Below are 20,780 nucleotides of genomic sequence, written 5' to 3' on the forward strand. Positions count from 1 at the left end.
AGGAAGTTGGTTCCAGATTTGTACGAATCCAAGAATAAGTACAAGTGAGGAATCTAACTAGTTGTGAAGCATAAGTGAACATACTTTGCAAGATATGAGATGCAGAAAAAGAAAGATCTACATTGAAAGTGTAGAAACCAATTTTGTTGAAGTGGATGGATTTGATAGATCAAAAAGACTGTAAAAAGTGAGATTTATTTACCACAGACGAACTGCTAGACGAGGCAGATGGGAGGCCGAGCAGTCCAATCTCCCGCGCCCTAACTTGGCGACGGAAGACACCTATGGCGGCGACGGAGAAGACGAGGTCCGCATCCGGCGTGAAGACGACGTCGAAGATGTCACAGCAGCTAAGCACTTCATCTCCGGCGTCGACACGAGCTAGAGGTGGCGCTAGGGTTTGAGAGAGATGGCGAGGTGGAAGAAGAGATAATGACCGCAGGGGGGCAAGTATTTATAAGGAGAGGAGGCGGGTGGCGCAGCACAATTACGTAGGTGCCCCTGGCCGTTCACATCTGAAGGACACGTGGCATACATGGAACTTAACAAAAGTTGAACCATGTTCCCAAGCACGCCTAGATTGTCGGGTGGTCATTCCGGTTTCTCCGGTTTTCAGGCAAGAGATAAGGTGTTAAAACAGTTTTAAATGTGTGTCCCTGTATCTTCAGCTGACAAGGACACAGTGGAGATATTCGACAGGTGTCAATATAATGCATATGACTAAACAGAAAGAATTTGAGGGAGTAGCAGAGATGGGATTAGGGTCTGATCACATTCACTTAGGTCAGCAAAACAGCAACGTGAAGACATAGCTATAAGTGAATGTTGTAGAGGACAGAACACGCATATATATAAACACTATTCTGATCACGGGATCAGAATAATATTCTGATCACAACCTGACCTGCCTGAGTAACGCGCCTGAACTTCTCTCTGTACGAACCCAACCTTCGGGCTATCTTCGCAACCGTGCCTTCTACCGCGAGTTTTTCTGGTTAGTCGTGTTCCATGTGATGTAAGTGTAATCTTCGAATGATTTTTAGCAACTAAATACTCGTTTTAGATAGGAATCTCGCTCATAGGCGGATTTTGCACTCGGGTCGTGAAGAACTCGCGTTTTTTGCGATTTTCCTGCCTGAGTTGTTTGACCTGAACTTCCCCCTGTGCTAGGTTGAACTTCCCGCAACATTGCCCAAACAGAGCTTGCTATATACCGTTGGAAAGCTATGGACATGAGTATCATGACCCAAGTTAAATTTTTCGCAAAATGTAAGCGGTTTAAGAGCAGTTTTGAAAACCGTTTTTTCTTCACACAAAAAACGTGAATCGTAATTTCGGTTGCATTTCTAAAGCGTTTATCGAAATGAGGCATATAATATGGCGTTGGAAATCTGCTACAAAACCGCTTCTTCCACATGTTGAAAGTTTTTTCTAATTCCCTATGGTTAAAGAGTAATTTGAAAAAATGTAAAATTCCGTAAACCGAACAGCTGAGTTCGTTTTTTCGATGTCATTTCTAAACGGCTAATCCAATGGAGGTATATGATATGGCGTTGGAAAGCTTATGAAAATGCACTACTTTTTCATCTTGAAAGTTTTTTTCTAATTTTGAATGGTTTAAGAGTAATTTAGAAAATGATCCAAGTCCTACCGAGTTTGTATTTTCGAGCTAATTTTTTAACTGTGCGTTCGAATGCTGCAAATGATATGGCGTTGGAAAGCTTGAACAAATGTGAAACTTTTTCGTATGTATTGTTTCTCCCAATTCTTTACGGTTTTAAGTCAGTTTCGAAAATGGCGAAAAATGTATTTTCACCATAATTTCTACAAATTTATCGGAATTGGGCAAATAATATACTGTTGAAAAGCTACGGAAAATGCGAAACTTTTTCATGTTGATGGTTTTCTCTGATTCCTAGTCGTTTTCAAGTAATTCCGAAAACGGCGGGATCATTCGTTCTGCTTCTACCGCGAAACAGATTCTTCGAAAATGCACCGCGTGAAGAACCTGAACTTCTCGGTGCGTGTATCTGAACTTCACTCTGTTTTTCACGTGATTTTTTTGCTCGTAGATCGTCATCCACTGCCCGAAGCTCTCCATCCCACTCACGGGAATTGAGCGGGTGATATACCGATGGAAAGCTGCTGTAAACACGCAACTTTCCCGTGTTGATCATTTTTTCATACTCGCGACGATTTTAAAAGTTTTTCATCTGAAATTCATTTAGCGTAGTAGTTGAACTTCCTGCTGTTTTCACGTTGAACTTCTGGGACCTATTTTTGTTTGTAATTTTCTCATCCATTCGTAAGTGTTACACAAATAATATTCCTTTTGTACAAACGTCTCTCACAATAATTTTTTTAACTTTCTCCGACCAAGGACTTGACCTTGTAACAACAAAAATTTTAGCATTTGCTTTTTTGTTCTTTTTTAATACAAAATGCACACCGTGTAGTACATGAACGTCTCGCAGTTATCAACCTGAAGCTCTCTCGGTTACGTGAAATATTTTGAGTTTTTTTATGAATTTTTTAATCTGATTTTTCTTAATCATTTTTTATGAATTTTGAAACGCTCTATTTTTAATAGTTGAACTTCTTGTTTCCATTATTTAATAGGGAGGAAAATAAGAGTTTTCTATAATCATCGAACTTCTCCATCTTTTTAATATGGCCTTCCTGGTTTTATTTCTTAATCCTTTTTTATGAAATTTTGAATGTTATATTTTTAATAGTTGAACTCCATGTTATTTTAATTTTTGAACTTCTTGTTTCCATTTTTTACTAACGAGGAAAATCTGAGTTTTCTATAGTCATCAAAAACTACTCCATCTTTTTAATATGGCCTTCTTGGTTTTATTTCTTAATCATTTTTTAGGAATAATTTTTTTAAGACACCAAAACAACATTTTTGTGTGTGTTTTTCATTGGTTTGCACATCAAACCGCGTCATCTTTAGAAATTGAACTTCTTTTTTTCTTTTTATTTTCTTTCAACATTGTTTAGCACGTCGAACCACGTCACCTTTAGATATTGAACTTCTCCTTTCCTTTTGTTTTATTTCAACATTGGGTTACACGTCGAACCGCTTCATCTTTAGAAATTGAACTTCTCATTTTCTTTTTGTTTTATTTCAACATTGGTTTACACGTTGAATCGCGTCCTTTTTAGAAATTGAACTTCTCCCTTTTTATTTTCTTGCATGTTTTACCTTGCATGTTTAAATTTATTTTGAACTTGCTGAGATAACACACTTGACCTTCTCGAACACAAAATTTTGACCTTCGCAAAACATAAATTAAACCCAAACTTTTGACCTACGGAGCATGTATAATTGTCTCCACTTTTTCAAGAATAAGTGTTGAATCGCCCCGTTAGTTTGACTTGAACTTCTGTTGCACATGAATAAGTTGTTGAAAACACGCAACTTTCCGAGTTCAGAATAATATTCTGATCACAACCTGAACTTCCCGAGTAACGTGCCTGACCTTCCCCGAGTACTAGATTGAACTTCAGCTAAAAAGTGTCCAAATGGGGCTTGAGATATACGGTTGGAAAGCTATGGACACGATTATCATGACCCAAGTTGAATTTTGGCAAAATATAAGCGGTTTAAGAGCAGTTTTGAAAACCATTTTTTCTTCATACAAAAACGTGAATCATATTTTCAATCGCATTTCTAAACTATTTATCGGAATGGGGCAAATAATATGGCGTTGGAAAGCTGCCGCAAAACCGCTCCTTCCACATGTTGATAGTTTTCTCTAATTCCCTATATTTTTTAGTGTGTAACAATGTGTTTTTAACGGTATACATAAAACTTTTACACCATTCATCGGAATATAACATATAATATACTCTTGGAAAGCTTATGAATAGGAGCATCTTTTTCATGTAGACACACGTTACAATTTTTTGTCGTTCGAGAGTAGTTTTAAAAATCGCAAAAACAACGTCGTTTTTTTGCCTGTTTTTCACATGTAATTGAAGGTCGGACGTCTCACACTAGAGATCTCGAACTGCACCGGTAGGAGCACGTGAACTTTTTGCAACAAACCTTTTAGGCTTTTAGTTTTTTATTCGTTTTATTCTCATCTTTAACGCCTACCGTGTAGTAGTTGAACTTCCCGTTGTTTTCACTTTGAACTTCTACCACGCATTTTTGTTCGTAATTTCTCACCTGTTCATCCGAGTTGCACAAATGATAATACCTTTTTAGAAACATATTGAGAAGATGCAACTTCATCTATTACGGTTAAAATTTGTTTTGAACAACATACACGGATTTTTTAATCGTTTATTCTGAAGTTGAGCATACGATATACCCTTGGAAAGTCATTGAATAGGAGAAACATTTTTCACATAGAGCATTTTTATTTGAAATTTGTAAAGGATTAATATAATTATTTTAAAACATCAAAAATCAACATATTTTGTGTGTGTTTTGAACATGTAAATACACTGCGAACCTCTCTCACAATTTTTTTTTAACTTTCTCCGGCCGAGGACTTGAACTTCTAGCAACAAAAAAAGATTGAACCTCTTTGTGTATTTCTAGAAATGGGGAAGTTTGGAGTTTTTTAGTAAATGTCAAACTTCTTCGTTATTTCAAACCGAACTTCTTGGTTTATTCGTTAGTAACGGGAAAAATTCGAGTTTTTTGTAATAAATATCAAACTGCTTCATTTTTTGAAATTGAACTTCTTGGTTTATTATTTAGTCACGAGAAAAATTGGGTTCTTCATATACATTGAACTATTCTATTTTTTAAAATTGAACTTCCTGATTTTTTCAATTTGGACTTCTTGGTGTTATTCATTTGTAACGGAAAAAAAAGTCCTATATATTTTAATTAACATCGACCCGCTCCATTATTTTACTTTCAACTTCTAGATTCTTTTTAACTATCGCAATGGATTATATGATATAATGTTTGGGAAGCTATTAAATAGTACAAACTATTTCATTTAGAGAGTTTTTTAAAATTTGTAATGGTTTTGGAGAATATATTCAAAACACCAACAATAATATCATGTTTTTTTGTGTTTTTGAACACATAAATACATAGTGAACTTCTCTCACGATAATTTTTGAACTTTGGCAGGCCGAGTACCTGAACTTCTAGCGGCAAACATTTTAGATTATGCCTTTTTCTGCTTCTTCTTTTTTCTCATATGAAAAACACCCTACATGAAGTAGTTGAACTTTCTGGGTGTTTCATATTTGAACTTCTTGTAAACATAATTTACGCTAAGCAATTTTTAAAAACAGAACATACATGAAGGAGATCGAAGATGTCAGCGTGTAGGACAATTTTTGGATGATCTTTTTTAACAGTGGAAGGTCAAACATAGTCTTACATCAATTGAACTTCATATCCTGGAGTTCTTGCAACAATATTAACTCTTAAACATTAGCAAAACAACCTAAAGAACAAAAACTATCGGTTCTCATTTGGCATATCAACAAGCATATACAGAGCACATAATCAGAACTTTTTCTCGGCATCAATCCAGGAAGTGCTATACAGCGAGTGAACAAGGAACCTCCTGCTTCCTCTCCCGTGTTGAGGATGGGCCGTCTAGCTGCATGAATAGTCCTTCTCGAGCTGCAAGCAGAGTCCTCCTCGAACTGCAGGTCGCACATAACCCTCATTAGTGGCACCGTCAAGAAGGCCGCCTAGACGCACCTGTGATCGTGAGCACCCACGAGGCCATAGAGGATGGAGGGCCTAGTCTGGGCTGTCGTCGGCGAGTTCTTGGGGCGACCCAGTGGAACCTCCACTACCACTGTGTCGCCTTTGTTGTAGATCTGAAGATGGGCGCCCGTGGAAGAAGGTGGCGCCGAATGCATGGCTGCGGGGATGGCGGGGTAGACGGTGACGCTAAGGGAGTCGAGGTTGGCATGGGGAGCCAGGCGGTGTCGCATCGAGGGCACATGGTCAGCGGCGTGCTTGGGCTCCCAGGGATGTGCAGGAGATGGGGGTGCAGGGCATCGAATCTCGGTTGCGAGCGGCGGTGACAGGCTGTACGCGGTTGATGGTGTCGGAGATGGGATGCAGGGCATCGGGTTCGGAGGAGTCACCGGCCGCCGGCGACGTTTGTTGGGAAGAAGGTGGGTAGGTGGTGGAGGAAGAAGGTGGACGCGAGGGGTGGTTGGGAAGGTCGAGGCGGCCGCGAGATCTGGCGGCGCGCGTGGGGTTCTAGGGAGGGCGCGCGGCAGCGGGTGGATCCGGTTAGCGGGCACGACGACGGGGGTCTCCAGGGGGGCATGGGGATCGGGGAGAGGCGCGAAAGCGGCGTGGGGGTCGAGGGAGGGACTGGGCGGCGCGGGATCGGGGGATGCCGTGGGCGGTTGCAGGGTGGAGTGCGGGAGACGTGGGGAGAAGTGGTGTTTTTTTCTTCTGCTTTATCGGTGGCCTAACCGCACCGGTTCGGGAACGTCCTCGCGCGCTATATATAGGCTGTTGTGATCCAAATAACTATTCTAATCCCATGATTATAATAGTGTTGTCATATATATATATATATAATCGGTCTATTCTGCTAATATTCTCAGATGAGTTTTGTCAGGACCCCGACTCAATGCCACATCGATCTAGCATGTAACACCTCATATCACTTTGCGGCCTCACGCACGGTATTCCCACGGGTGTCGCCTTACCTTTGCCCGGGACCGTTTGCGCCTTTTGGCACACGTATATGACAGTGTCGCTAGCATCCATATGATAAGGAGCCCGGGCTGACATGGCTAGTCGTAAACCCAAAGCGGCACAGACTTACAGGGACAGGCATCCATGACCCAGCATCGAACGTGTCGGTCATCAGCGAGTGAATCCAGGCTGTAGCACTGGGCTAGCAGGACTCCGGTGAACCGGGCTGTAGCGGGCTAACAGGACTCCGGTATTCATCGCGTGACATTTCCCCGAAGGGACAGACACAGGAACGAAGAAGGACACATGCCGGCCAGCCTAAGTGTTCCGGAGCAGTAGCAAGCTACCATGGCTCGGTGAAACACTAGGAGACATTTCCCCGTAAGAGAGGCTACTAAAGATAAACAACTAGATGGTCAGATCCCACACATACCAAGCATTTCAATAGCATACACACAATATGCTCGATATGTGCAATACAACATGGCATCACAAAATGACTCTACGACTCAAGTATTTATTCAATAGGCTCCGAGGAGCGAGATATTACAAACAGGGGTCTCACGACCCAACATTCAGAGCACACAAGTCAAAGCACAAGCGGAAGCTATCATGTCTGGGTACAGACATCTATAAATGAAAAAGGCTGAGAAGCCTGACTATCTATCAGATCCTGCCGAGGCACAAGATCGTAGCTGAGGTAACAAGCTAAACGTCGAAGTCCACGCGAAACTACTAGTGAGACCGAAGTCTCTCTGCAAAAACATAAAATAGGCAAACGTGAGTACAAATGTACCCAGCAAGACTTACATCAGAACTATCTACATATGCATCATTATCAACAAAGGGATGGTGGGGTTTAACTGCAGCAAGCCAGCTTTGACTCGGTGGCTATCCTAAACTACGACTGCAAGCGACTCTTTTGAGGTGGCGCACACGAGTCCACATATTCACCATATCAATACACCACTATGGATCCACTCTCGTTCCCCTACGAGAACGCCATCCATAGCACTCACGCTTATCTTGCGTATTTTAGAGTATCCACTTTCACTTGTCTATGAACTGATATAAGCAACCCAGAAGTCCTTTACCGCGGACACGGCTATTCGAATAGATGATGTTAACCCTGCAGGGGTATACTTCTTCATACATGTTTCCACCACTTAGCGTCTGCACACGACATGTGCTCGGCAGACTTCAAGCGAAAGCCGACGTGGGTGTAGACCATGACCTACCTAAACACTCAAGTCTCTAGTCCAGGTTTATCGCCTATTCGGGTTCCATCCATGAGGAGATCCGGCCGGAGTTTCGCTCACAGCCCCAAACGATGTGAACAGGGTTCCGTGACACCAAACGGGCGCCCGGTATACCCGGCCACGTGCCTACCGCATCACAGCCCACCCCTACGGTCAGCGATGTCCACGGCCTCCAGCATACTACAAACACCAAAAACTACTTGCAACTCCTGGACAGAGGACAAGGGTGAATAAGAAGTCGAGCGGGGTCATATTTCAGGGCCCAATGTATGGTAGTAGCTGAATCATGGATCACAAACACAGAACTCAGTTCCTGAGGACGGCTGCAATGAGACAACCCACCATGTACTCCTACATGGCCTCTCACCGCTACCTTTACCAAATCGTGTTCACACACTTAGCTCACACACAGTAGGACATGTTCACACGCCTCTGATTCATCCCCGATGAATCAGACCTGACTCAACTCTAAGCAGTAGCAGGCGTGACAAACAAGCATGAATGAGTAGGCACAACAGGGCTCAAACAACTCCTACTCATGCTAGTGGGTTTCATCTATTTACTGTGGAATGACAGGTCATGCAAAGGATAAAGGGGTTCAGCTACCGCAGCAAGTAACAGATGAATCGTTGTTGTCCTAATGCAGTAAAAGAGAGCAGGAGCGAGAGAGTAGGATTGTATCTGAATGAACAAGGGGGTTTTGCTTGCCTGGCACTTCTGAAGATAACATTGAGTCTTCATCAGTGTCAACGATCACATCATCGGTATCATGTCTATCGAGAGGGGACAAATACCGGCAACACAGAAGGGAACACAATCAATGCAATGCACAATATGATGCATGATCATGACATGGCAAAATGAATGTGTTTTGGGCCAATGCAACTAGCAACAGATTAAATGAAGTTGGTTTGAATACAAGATTCAAATTCAAACTCCATATGTGATTATTCAAATGCCATTTAATTGATTTGTGCTAAACAGCAGCTATAAGTTGTTCTAACATGCATGAAAATGGTACAGATGGATTCCTTGAATTTTTCTGATAATTTTTCATATATAATTTATTTAATTTGGAGCTACGGTTGAATTTCTATGAATTATTGAAGTTTAGGGCATTTTCTGAAATTTCCTGAATATTTAGAATTAGAATAATTCCAGAAAATGAATTATGGCGTCAGCACCACGTCACTGTGACGTCAGCAGTCAACTGGGCTGGCTCGGGTCAAACCTGACGTGTGGGGGCCACACGTCAGTGACACAGTGCTGGCTGGAGTCACAGATATGTGGGGCCGGTCAAAGGCCACGTCAGCGAGATCAACGCCGACGCGTGGGGCCACTGCAATTAGATTAAACTTAATCTATTTTAGTTAGCCGGTTAGTTAGGCCGTGGGGCCCGGCTGTCAGTGGCTCTGGGGGTTAGTTAGTGGGGTCATTAGCGCTAATGACGACGCCACGTCAGATACGCCGGCGATGAGTCGCCGGTGACCACAGAACACGGCGGGGCACGCCGGACTTGCGCTAGAGGCGTCAGTTTGGCGCGCTGAGGGCACCAGGGGATGGCCCTTGCTCCCGCGCATCCAGAGGACCGAGTGGGAGGTCGTGGGGTCGACGGAGCTCGTCGGAACGGAGCTCGCGGCGGCGCCGGAGTTCGGACCTCGGCGAAACCGGCGTTGTGGAGCACGGGCGAGTGAGGTAAGGCACTGCGCAGCCTCCTGGAGTCACCACGAGCTTGGTGAGATGCACGGGCGCGACCCGTTCGAGCTCAGGCCACGGCGGCGACATGGTCAGCAGCGGCCGGAGTTCGGCCGCGACGGGGCTATGGCCTAGAGCTCGCAAACGCGAGGGGAGAGAGAGGGGTTCTGCACGGAGGCTCACCGCGGAGCTGTAGGGGGGGTCAGTGGGCTCGGGGGCGCGCCGGAGTGGCCGAATTCGACGGAGACGGCACCGGGGCCGAAGCTCGGAGATGATGACGATGGCGGCTGCTCGGGACCCTTCCGGTCACGTGGCTCGGTGAGGGGGTTGGCGACGAGGTGCAGGAGCTCGGGAGCACGCCGGAGAGGGGAGGGGGTGGCCGTGGTCATGGCTACGGCGAGCGGCGCTCCCAGGTGCGTTCGGTGACGAGAGGGAGGGAGAACAGAGGAGGAGGAGGGGGTCCAGAGAGAGAGAGACGGTCGAGGGGGGTCGAGGCCGTCTCCGTGGCGTCGCGAGGGGGTCGGGGAGGCTGCCACGGCGAAGCAGGAGGTGGCCGGCGCTCTTCGGGCGCGCGCCACGCCTCGCCTCTGCCTACTGGCAGAGGAAGAAGAGGACAAGGGGGGGAAGGAGGTGGGCTGGGCTGGGCCGCGGGAGAAGCTGGGCCAGGCAGGTAAGCAGGTAAGTGGCCCAGGTGGCCTCTCTCCCCCTTTTTTTTCTATTTTGTTTCTCTTTTCTATTTCTGTAGTTTTGTTTCTGATTTAGTTTATAGCCCAAATCATTTTAATAAATCCTGCAAATAATTTGTGGCCATTAAATGAATTATTACAGAGGCCCTTAACCATTTTCAGAATTGTTGGAGCATTTAAAAATAATAATAGTATTTAAATGCCCCAATTCAAATACAATATGGATTATTCAAAATCCATAATGGCCCAAAAATATTGGCATCATTTTTGGTAGAGGTTTTGCACCTTTGTCAAAAATCATGAACATTTTTGAAAGCCATTTGGACTTACATTGAAAATATTTTAGGTGAACCTAGTGAATTCCTTTAATGCTAGGGTTTGAGCAATCCCCATTTCAAGTTCATTCAAAAGTTAAACATGATGCACACATGAGGTCTAGCCTAGTGCATACCAGAAGCTAGGGATGTGACAAGTTTTTGTTGTCTTTTCTTTTAATTTTTTTGTGCACGAGAGTGGACCGCAGAAAGGAGGCAAGTGAACCGTGGTATATATCAAAGTCAACCACATCCGAGGACGAAACGCACTGCAATTGTTGCTGTAGTCGACTGAAATTTGAGACACACGAAACAAATTGCACTTCATGCAGTAGGGGTAATGAGCTGCTACACAAATGAAGTGAACTCCTTTTTTTATCTCTTCAAACGAATTTATTCAAGACATGGGTACTGCACTTCAGATGGGACACTAGTGAACTGCACCAAAACACACCCGAGTTTTTGACAGCACGCAGAGATCACAGAACACATCAAAAGAATTGCAAAATAAGATGCTTCAGGGGGCTACCGAACTACACGCTGCTAGCTGTCGAATCACACGTACGCCGCCAATGAGCTGCACGGCGTCACCGTCCATACTGCATCTAGTCCAACACACAACACATCACACACAACTCGACTCAAAAGAAAAAGAACTGTTTCATGTAGAACGCGGAGGTTGTCGACAAGGCTGCTATAGATCGAGGTGAGAACAGGAATCTTGCGCAGAACTGCATGGCCGAGCAAGAAACTGCACACGATGAAGCGCATGAGACCTTGCGAGCTGCTGCCCACGCACAATGGACTACACACATGCATGCACCGCACTGCACGGACGCGCTAGAGGCGAGCTCACCTGAAGCAGCCCACACTACTTTTTGCAACCCCAAATCTGGTAATGACCACCTGAAAAACAAAATCAAAATGCAATCAGGCTCTCCTACAGCTGGGCTGCATGCACGCTGCACTGCACCTCGAGGGCCCGTGCACTGCAACAACCACATGTCGCAATGCTCCCGCGAAGAGGGGAGGTGGAAGAAGGGTCAGAGCATCAGGTCATCGGCGGGAAGGTAGCGGGGCCAGCTGGTTGTGGCGACCGATGTGGAAGGCAGGGGCGCGACACTAGGGGTAGGAAGATCCCGCCATGGGGGAGGGGAGCCCCGTCGGTGAGGGAGAAATTAACGAAGGGAGGGGGAGGGGATGCACGGCCGTCCAAATTTCAGGGCAGCGACCGGATTCGGCGGTGGCCCCGCGACCCACGAAAGAGGAAGAAACAGGGGGATCCACGGGCCACTGGAGGCGCTAGCGAGCAGGAGGGGGCGAGGGGCTCCATAGCTGCTCGGGGGCCCAAGGTCGAGGTTGTTGGAGCTCCGGACGGGGAGCTGAGGAGGAGGGTAAGGTAGGGTAGCCGGCAGGCGTGACCAGTCATTGGAAGCGTCACTGGGGCTGCGCCAGAGAGGAAGAGGAGGTGGTGCCTCCAGCAGGAAGGCCGGAGCAGACACGGGAGGAGGGAGGTGGAGGATCCCGCAAGATCTGGCGGTTGCTGGGATGTCACCGATTGCCCGAAGATGGCGGGACGACAGTGGAGAAGTGGTGCGGTGGGGTGAGGCGGGTGGGAGCAGGGATGGGGACGGATCACAGGGAGGAATACCGGGGGTCGGCAAGGTGCGGGGAAGATGGGCGGATCGTCGGCAAGCCCGGGGGAGGCAGAGGAACAAGTAAGTGGGCGGGCGCGCTTTGGGGTAGGCAGGGGCGGTCGGCAACGGATGTGGATGCCCCGGTAGCCAGCGGCGTGGGGGACCAGGGGACAAGCGATGAAAGAAGGTGGGTGCGCTGGGAGGGTGGGGGCGGCGAGGAAGAAGGTGGGCGAGCGGGGGTTTGTCGTCTGCACGGGGGTGTGGGGGTTCCTGGGAGGACGTGGGATGGGGTGTTAGCAGAATAAGGTCTTAAGGGGTGTTATTAGAATAGACCTACCCTATATATATATAAAAGATAAATCAACATTGCAAAGATATAGACTTTGAGGATAAATCAATGTTGAAGACAATCCAAATGCAAAGATAATGCAATCATGATGACAAATGAAAATCTTCAAGAAAGTGTGGTGGTCGTGTTACCCACCGTATGGGAAGTATTAGACCCAGACACGGCGCACAATTATCATGGCGCTCCGAAGTCAAATTCCACATTAATGTATTCACACTCAGAGGGTAAGTCTTCATTAATTGAAGAGATATGTTACTTCGTGTGTTGCACATCTAAGTCATCAACATGCATAAGTGTTAGGATGTGTGTCCATTCACTGGACATTTGAGGATTCTAAGATATTTAGCTCACACCGCAACTTGCAAAACCTTTTCTCATCCAAGGGCTTTGTGAAGATATCTGCTAGTTGCTCTTTAGTGCTGACGTGAATGATATCAATGTCTTCCTTGATGACATGATCTCTGAGAAAGTGATGACGAATCTCAATGTGCTTTGTCTTTGAGTGCCGAACTGGATTCTTGGCAATCTTGATGGCGCTTTCATTGTCGCAGAAGAGTAGCACATTCTTCATGTTGATGCCATAATCTTTGAGAGTTTGCTTCATCCAGAGAAGTTGAGCACAGCAAGATCCAGCAGCAATGTATTTAGATTCAGCAGTGGAGAGGGATATGCAGTTCTGCTTCTTTGAAGACCAACAGACAAGAGAACGTCCAAGAAAGTGACATGTGTCTGATGTAGACTTGCGATCAACCTTGTCACCAGCATAATTGGCATCAAAGTATCCAACTAGATCAAACGATGGGCCCTTTGGATACCACAATCCTAGTGTTGGGGTGTGAGCCAAATATCAAAGAATTCGCTTCACAGCAAGGTGATGCGATTCCTTTGGTGCTGCTTGGAATCGGGCACACATGCAAACGTTAAGCATAATATCATGCCTAGATGCACATAAGTATAGCAAAGAACCAATCATGGAGCGGTATACCTTTTGATCGAACTCTTTACCATTGTCGTCAGGGCCAAGATGACTTTTGGTTAGCATTGTCGTTGTGTACCCTTTGCAGTCTTGCATTCCAAACTTTTTCAGGCAATCTTTGAGGTATTTTTCTTATGATATGAAGATGTCATTGCGTTGTTGATGGATTTGAAGACCAAGGAAGAACTTCAGCTCTCCCATCATGGACATCTGATATTGCTCTTGCATCATGTGTCCAAACTCATTACTGTATCTCTTATCGGTGCAGCCGAAGATGATGTCATCCACATATATTTGACACACAAACAGTTCACCATCATATGTCTTCATGAAGAGAGTGGGATTAAGAGAACCAGGTTTGAAGGCTTTGCTCTTCAGGAATTCTTTGAGTGTGTCATACCAAGAGCGAGGTGCTTGTTTGAGGCCATATAGTGCCTTGTTGAGCTTGTACACCATATCAGGATGCTTAGGATCTTCAAAACCAGGCGGGTGAGTGACATACACTTCTTCGATTTTGCCATTGAGAAAGGCACTCTTCACATCCATTTGATACAGAAGAATGTTGTGATGGTTAGCATAGGCCAGCAGTATGCGAATGACTTCAAGCCTAGCCACGGGAGCAAAGGTCTCATCGAAGTCGATTCCTTCCACTTGTGTGTAACCTTGAGCGATGAGGCGAGCCTTGTTTCTGACAACTTGTCCAAGTTCACCTTGCTTATTGCGATAGATTCATTTCGTGCCAATGATGTTGTGCTTGCGAGGATGAGGACGTTTGACAAGCTCCCAGACATTATTCAGCTCAAACTGTTGAAGCTCTTCTTGCATAGCTTGAATCCATTCAGGTTCCATGAAGGCTTCTTCGACTTTCTTGGGTTCAAATATAGAGACAAAGGCAAAGTGACCGTAGAAGTTTGCTAGTTGTGTAGCTCTTGATCGAGTGAGAGGACTAGGAGCATTGATGCTATCAATAATCTTCTCAATATGGAATTCATTGGCGACTCAAGGATGAGCTAGACGAAGATTTTGATCAGACTGACTATTGTCTTCATCTTCAGCATTGACTTCAGACTGAGCATTTATTCATGTTGATTAGGTGCAGAAATGATGATATCATCCTCAGCCTGTTCCTTGGTGGGTATGATTTCTTCAGTACCCATTAGCCTGATAGCTTCACCTGGTGTAGCTTCATCTAGCACATTTGGCAGGTGCTCTCTTTGCGAGCCATTATTTTCATCAAACCGCACATCTACAATTTCAACCACTTTGTAGTGAAAGAGGTTGAAGACTCTGTAGGTGTGCAAGTCCTTTCTGTAACCAAGCATAAAACCTGCATGTGCTTTCGATGCGAATTTAGACGTGTGATGTGGATCCTTGATCCAACACCTAGCACTAAAGACTTTGAAGTAAATGTCATTTGGCTTCTTACCAGTCAGAAGTTCATAAGATGTCTTCTTGAAGAACTTATGAAGATATACTCTCTTGATGATGTGGCATGCAGTATCAATAGCTTCGGGCCAGAATTTTCTTGGAGTCTTGTATTCATCGAGCATCATCCGTGCCATCTCAATGAGCGTTCTGTTCTTGTGCTCCACGATGCCATTCTGCTGAGGTGTGTAAGGAGCAGAGAACTCATGTGTGATGCCCAATGTATCAAGATAAGTGTCGAGGCCAACATTCTTGAACTCAGTGTCATTGTCACTCCGGATGTGCTTGATCTTGATGCCATAATTTGTCTTGGCCCGATTTGCGAAGCGTTTGAAGACATCCTGCACTTCAGTCTTATAGAGAATTATGTGTACCCAGGTGTATCTCGAGTAATCATCAACAATAACGAAGCCATAGAGATGTGCAGTGGTAGTAAGGGTAGAGTAGTGAGTAGGGCCAAATAAGTCCTTGTGAAGCAGCTCGAAGGGACGTGAGGTAGTCATGATTGTCTTCGAGGGATGCTTGGCTCTAATCATCTTCCCAGCTTCACATGCACCACATAGATGATCCTTCTTGAACTTGACGCCCTCGATGCCAATGATGTGCTTCTTCTTCGCGAGAGTGTACAGGTTCCTCATGCCCGCATGTCCTAGCCGTTGATGCCATAACCAGCATTATGAAGCCTTTGCTAGAAGACATACGGCAAGCTGTGGTCCTGCTGAGAAATCTACCATATACAGATCACCTCTTCGATAGCCTTCAAAGACTAGAGATTTTTCAGATTCCATTAGCACAAGACAACGACATTTTCCAAATATCACAATCATGTTCAGATCACAGAGCATTGACATAGACATTAAGTTGTATCCAGGGGATTCAACAAGTATCACTTTATCCATGTGTTGATCCTTTGAGATAGCAACTCTACCAAGACCCAATACATTGCTTTTACCAGTGTCAGCGAATGTGATGTGGCTTTTAGTAGATGGACGTAGGGTTGAATCCATAAGAAGACTTCGATCACCAGTCATGTGGTTGGTGCAGCCGCTGTCCATGATCCATTCAGTGGCTTTTAGAGTTGTGCCCTACAGTGCAGTTAGCGGGATAGGCTTCACCAAGAGTATTGTGAAGCAAAAACATGTAGCAAACAAGCATATTATCAAAGTTTAGATTCTGGTTAGGCATGATAGGATGCTCGTCAAGGAACCCTGGGATGAAATACATGGTAAGACCATTGGGGCATTTTATCTTGCGTCCCACAAGATGTTTTAGGTCTCCAGCATTGGCGTCAGAAGTTTTTGATTTCCGGCTGGAGACCTTACCCTGCAAGAGAAGTTAATTCTTCTTAACCACCCACATCTTTAGGGGTGGCTTAGAAGCAATGAGTCTAAGTGCAGCATCTGAGAACTTTGGCTTGGGAGCCCTAGCAAATAGCTTCGCAGGAGGAGAATAGTACTCATATGAATATGTAGAAAAGTTCTTGGTCTTATGAACATAGTGGTTTGATGAAACACGCTCATATTCATAATTCTGAGTATGGTTTCCCTGCAAAACATTGGCATTAGGGTGACTCAGGTGAGTCCTCTGTCTGTATGAAGCCTTTGAACCATATGAAGCCTTTGGTCTGGGGTTTGTCTTCTTCCCAGGTGGTGTCATGATGACATTCACAAGAAGCTTCTCAAGACAACTTTTGGGCACCCAGATCTTCTTCAAAGGTGGTCCATTCCTGTAGTTAGTACCAATATACCTAGCAAACACTTCATCATTCTGATTCTTAAACAGTTTATAGTTCGCATCAAAGGATTCATCAATGACAATTGGGTTAGCACAAGTGAAGCCAGATAAAGTGGATGGGTCCACTAAAGAATCCTTAGCAGCAACCCAGGTGGTTTTGGGTACTGCTCAGGCGACCAATATGAACCATCAATGTTCATTTTCCTCTTGAACCCAACACCCTCTTTCCTAGGGTTTCGGTTCACAATCTGTTTCTTGAGGACATTGCAAAAAGTCTGATGCCCCTTGAGGCTTTTGTACATGCCAGTCTCAAGCAATGTCTTCAACCTAGCATTCTCATCAGCAATAGTAGTGGCATCCTCAGTAGAGGGGTGAGTTACCACATCAGCAGTTGAAGATATTGCAACATCAGAAGTGGTAGAACATCCAGCACCAGAGACCGCATTATCACGCTCAAGACACTTTAAGCATGGTGGAACAAATTTTACCTGAGCGGAAATGATCTGTTGGGCGAGTAGTGAATCATTCTCTTTTTGAAGATCTTCATGAGACACTCTCAGTTTCTCAAGATCCTGCTTCCTTTGAAGATAATCGTAGGAAAGCTTCCTGAGAGGTTGAGAGAGTTTCTTGATGACTTTCAAGTTCTTCATACTTAACGCGAAGACTTTTATAATATCTTCGATTAAGGACTGAGTTCAATTCATTTCCGCGTCCAACAGGTCATCGCTTTTGTCTAGCAGCTTTTGAATATGTTCTATAGCAGTTTGTTGCTTAATTGCAATTTTAGCAAGTGTCTTATAGCTAGGTTTGGATTCACATTCGGAGTCATCTTCACTAGAGGTTTGGAAATAGGCATTGCGTGAGGTTACCTTGGCACCACGTGCCATGAAGCAGTAGGTTGGAGCAGAGTCGTCATCATTATCATCATCAGCTTTGGCTTCAACGTTGTGACCATTGTCTTCAGTGTTGAAGATTGACTTGGGGACGAACGTTGATGCCAGAGCCAGGCTTGCCACGCCTGTATCAGACTTCTCCTGGGACTCCACCTCCACCTCCTCAGAGCTAGACTCCTCCTCTGAATCCATCTCCTTGCCAATAAATGCATGAGCCTTGCTTGATGAGGTCTTCTTGTGAAATGAAGACTTTGACGAAGACTTTTAAGAAGATTTTGATGATTTCTTCTTTTACTTGTCATCAGAATCATAATCCTTGCTCTTCTTCTTTGATTCCTTATCCCATTGAGGACACTCGAAGATGTAGTGGTCTGTCTTCTTGCATTTGTGGCAAGTTCTCTTCTTGTAGTCACGTGATGAAGCCTCATCGTTCTTTGAGCTAGATCTTGAAGACTTGCTGAACCGATTCTTCTTGGAGAACTTTTGGAACTTCCTCACAAGCATTGCAAGCTCTTTGCCAAGCTCTTTAGGATCACCAGAGCTACAGTTAGACTCTTCTTCGGATGAGGAAACAGCTTTTGCCTTCAGGGCACGGGTTCAGCCATAGTTGGGACCATAGATATCATGCTTCTCAGATAGCTGGAACTCATGTGTGTTGAGCCTCTCAAGTATATCAGACGTACCGAGATCTTTGAAGTCAGGACGTTCTTGTATCATCAGGGCTAAGGTGTCAGACGAGCTGTCGAGTGATCTCAGAAGCTTCTTCACAATCTCATGCTTGGTGATCTCAGTGGCATCGAGAGCACGAACCTCATTGGTGATATAGTCAAGCGATTGAACATTAGCTGGACATTCTCATTGTCATTTCTCTTGAAGCGGTTGAAGAGATTGCGAAGAACATCGATTCTTGAGTCTCTCTGAGTTGAGACGCCTTCGTTGACCTTGGACAGCCAGTCCCAGACCAGCTTTGCAGACTCCAGTGCACTCACACGGCCATACTGCCCTTTGGTCAGATGACCACAAATGATGTTATTGCCGGTTGAGTCCAATTGCGCAAATCTCTTGACATCAGTAGCGGTGACGCCTTCACCGACTTTGGGAACGCCAGTCTTGACGACATACCAGAGATCGACATCAATGGCTTCAAGATGCATGCGCATCTTGTTCTTCCAGTAGGGGTAGTCAGTACCATCAAAGACGGGGCACGCAGCTGAGACCTTGATTATCCTTGCAGTCGACATAGCTAAAACTCCAGGTGGTTAAACCGAATCACACAGAAATAGGGAGTACCTTGCTCTGATACCAAATGAAAGTGCTAGTTATCAACTAGGAGGGGTGAATAGGCGATTTTATGAAAGTCTTCAAAACATGGTTGCTTTGAAGACAAACAAGTAAACTAAACCTATATAGTAAGCAACGGAATGAAAACTACACTAGGCAAGCATTAGTCAAGCATACAATACAGTGAAGGCACGAAGACTAACTGCAACTAGGTAGACAGGATCAGAATGGAAGATAGTACGAAGCCAAACAGATATAAGTCTTCATATAGTGAAGTCAAATGAATCAGGCAAGCAGGCAATGACTTCACGAAGACAGACTGAAGAGTAGTGAGAGTAGGGGATAGAACTAGTTGCTTGGTGGAGACAAGGATTTGGTAGACCAGTTCCAGTTGCTGTGACAACTGTAGGTCTAGTTAGGGAGGCTGAGATTGAACTCAGAAGACCGTGTCTTCACCTTATTCCCCTTGAGCTAAGGACACCCAGTCCTTGCCCAATCACTCTGGTAAGTCTTCAAGGTAGACTTCCAAACCTTCACAGACTTCGTTCGCCGGCAATCCACGATGAGTCTTGGATGCTTAGAACGCGACGCCTAACCGGCTGGAGGATTCATAGTCCTCAAATGTAACAAGTCTTCAGATCACGGGAACAGAAAGACTTCAGTGATGCCTAACACTCTTTGGCTCTGGGTGTTTTGGGCTTTGTCCTCGCAAGGATCTCTCTCTCAAATGATTCGGAGGTGGGTTGCTCTCAAACGACAAAAGTTGTATACTAACTCTGAGCAGCCACCAATTTATGGTGTAGGGGGTGGACTATTTATAGCCAAGTGGCAACTCGACCTGATATGTCCGAAACGACCCTGGGTCACTAAGGAATTAACACATGTCCAACGGTCGGATTTCAAACACACATGGCAGCTTGGCTTGGGCTACAAGCAAAGCTGACTCGTCCAACTCTGGATAAGGTTTGCTCTCATTGTCTTCGCTCGAAGACATATGATTTGGTTGAGCATCACATCAGTCACTCTGACTTTGTTCACTTGGACCCCACTTAACAGTACGGTGGTTCCTATAACTCAATAAAAGAAGAATGCAAATTACGAAATAGCTATGTCTTTGCACTCCATAGTCTTCAAGTGAATATCTTCACATGTCATAATCTTCATCGTGAATGTCTTCACGAACCACCATTGTCTTCAATGTCTTCACACATTTTAGGGGTCATTTCTGGTAGGTAAACCGAATCAATGAGGGACTACTACCTGTGTTATCCTGCAATTCTCACAAACACATTAGTCCCTCAACCATGTTTGTCGTCAATACTCCAAAACCAACTAGGGGTGACACTAGATGCACTTACAACTCTAATCATTCTAACATATGACACCAAATTAGTTTCCCTAGCTCCAACCGTTCTAAGATACAACACCAAATTAGTTTCCCTAGCTGCAATCATTCTAAGATACAACACCAGATTAGTTTCACTAGATTCATCATAGAATATATATTTTCATACTATGTATATTTGATGTTATATATATTAGAATATTTTCTATACATTTGGCCAAACTTAAAGAAGTTTGACTAAGCGCAAAGTTATAACTTCAAGTAGTTTAAAACAGAGGGAGTATTTTGTATTGTATTTATTTCATACATGATGTTGGAGCTATGTTCTCCAGCGTGCACATGCAATGTATAATGTTCAGTGCAGAACCTTTTTTAGCCTAAATTAATTCGTATTTTCTTCCGATCGTTTGTAGTAGAAATTTGTACTAGTATTTTCTTTCTGCATATTCCACTCAAACAATATACCTTTTCAGGACCGGATATAGAGCCATCTAGGAATTTTTGTGGGCAAACTTGGTTCACCTCAATTTCCGA

Source organism: Triticum dicoccoides, chromosome 2B (genome assembly GCF_002162155.2).
Source record: "Triticum dicoccoides isolate Atlit2015 ecotype Zavitan chromosome 2B, WEW_v2.0, whole genome shotgun sequence".
NCBI classification, from domain to species: Eukaryota; Viridiplantae; Streptophyta; class Magnoliopsida; order Poales; family Poaceae; genus Triticum; species Triticum dicoccoides.